We start from the raw sequence: 1,980 nt of genomic DNA, 5'->3' as shown, positions 1-1,980 counted from the left end.
AGTTGCCCCGGGATTGCGGAGTGTGAGTTTAGGGGTGGGGGGGGTCGGTGCAGGGAGGAATTTCCTTCTTTGCAGTAGGGCCCATATGACACGCCCGTCAACTGTCGTAGGCAAAGGCCATGACCTTGACATATGCATATAAAACTGACAAAACATTCACTGTACTGTGCAAAAGGGAAGTAGGGGAATATTCCAATTACAAATGTGTTCTTTGCACTTCAATATTAGTAGTACGGGTAACCTTTATGGAAAGACGGCTCCTGGTGTTATATATAGGGTGGGACATAATGACTACTGGTCAGTCTCACGTTCATTTTTTGTCTATGCATCTGTTACTAAGCGCTTATTCCCCGAATTCTTGCAAGCAGTGCAAAAACGTGAACGCCCTAAGGTGCAGGAATTATTCCTTTATTGCCCTATTGATTGGAGCAACAAGTCCACTTCTTTTCCTTGTAATACAAACATTCGTTTTCTATCGTTGTGAGTATATTTTTTTTGCACTATCAGCGTTTCCATTAAAAAATCGATAAACCGACAAGCAATTATTCATTTATAGGAGCCAACAGTTAGACATACACACTGTTGGAGTACTGAAAGTTCACAGCTGGGCTGCACTGGGATTTCCCCTTCGGAATAAAAAACACATTTGCAAATACACACTTCTGCAGCTTTCGCTCACGTGGATTTTCCTACAGTGGAAAACCTGCTTGCATTTTGCAAAACGGGCTTAACCCTGGAAATGTAAAATGCTTTTAGATTTCCTGAAATAATCATCGGATTCCCAGTAAATCTCCATATATTCAGAAATAAAGTGTAAACATAGAAGTAACTCCGCCCATAGATTTCAAACATATTGTTCCTGTGTTAGTAAAGCATGCCGTCCATGCTTGTTTTGGTAAAGCTTCCTTTTACTGCTGTCAGAATTGCATAATAAAATACAGGCCTCATTGTTTAATTAAATTGCCCTCTGGGTCTCTAGGCCTCATGTGTAAAGCCCTTTTACGACTGCATAATCCTGAGATTCACAAAATCACAGGGATTACGACCACAAAACGTATTTTCTTAATGTGCAAAAGGCCTTTTACGACTCCGAATTTTTTTTGACTCATGAAAGGACTTTTTCGGCCCTGTCCAAATTGCAAATTTGATGGGGCATGACCCAAATCCGACACCTTAAGTGGTATTTGATTTCCAAAGAGGAACGGGTCAATTTCGGCTACTTTACCTGTTGACAATCTTGATAATAGTTTCAAAGAGAGTTGGCAGTGGTACAAGGGAATGTAATCCATGCATACAAAACCCATTTTCCTCTGATTTTATCTAATCAGTCCTCATATTTCGCTCTACTTTTCCATGAAAAAACTAGTTTTTTATCCTGAAGGGTTAACTAAAATTGAAATCTGCTGGCTCAGCTACCCAAAGGAAAAACCCCACTTTGTAAGAACCCGGATATGGTACACAGCGATCTTATTTGTATATCTGGCAATATCATGGCTGGCAGTCAGTCAGTAACACCCTTCATTATGATATGTTTCAACAGCTGTTGCTCCTGTCCAGGAAGCAAATGATTATAGTGTGAAAGAAAAAACACCATCGACTTTAGCCTTTACTGAAAGGGCTTTCTGAGAATCCATGCAGAAATGTGGTGACTAATGCTTGATGCAAAAGCGCATATTCAAAACAGCTCATTCGGTAGAAAGGTCTGCAAGTTGAGAAAAGCCCTGAGCTACACTTTTGTGACATAAAACATTTCTATAATGCTTCCGGAAATCTTTACCAGTCTCAGGTTTTCAGATGTCCATCAAGTAACTTTATGTGATTTTCTGGTCTTGGCAGGGCGTTAGCATTACCGCGGTCTGAATTGTTCATGATGTATAATTCCGCCTGTGGAAAAGTCAATCCTATTGTAAAATAGGACTTTCTTGAGCCACAGGGAAAATATTTCTCCTTTGAAAAATGCCTTCATCAACATCCCTGTGA

The sequence above is a fragment of the Pleurodeles waltl genome, chromosome 3_1, assembly GCF_031143425.1.
Source record: "Pleurodeles waltl isolate 20211129_DDA chromosome 3_1, aPleWal1.hap1.20221129, whole genome shotgun sequence".
NCBI lineage: Eukaryota > Metazoa > Chordata > Amphibia > Caudata > Salamandridae > Pleurodeles > Pleurodeles waltl.
This window is presented reverse-complemented; position numbering follows the sequence as displayed.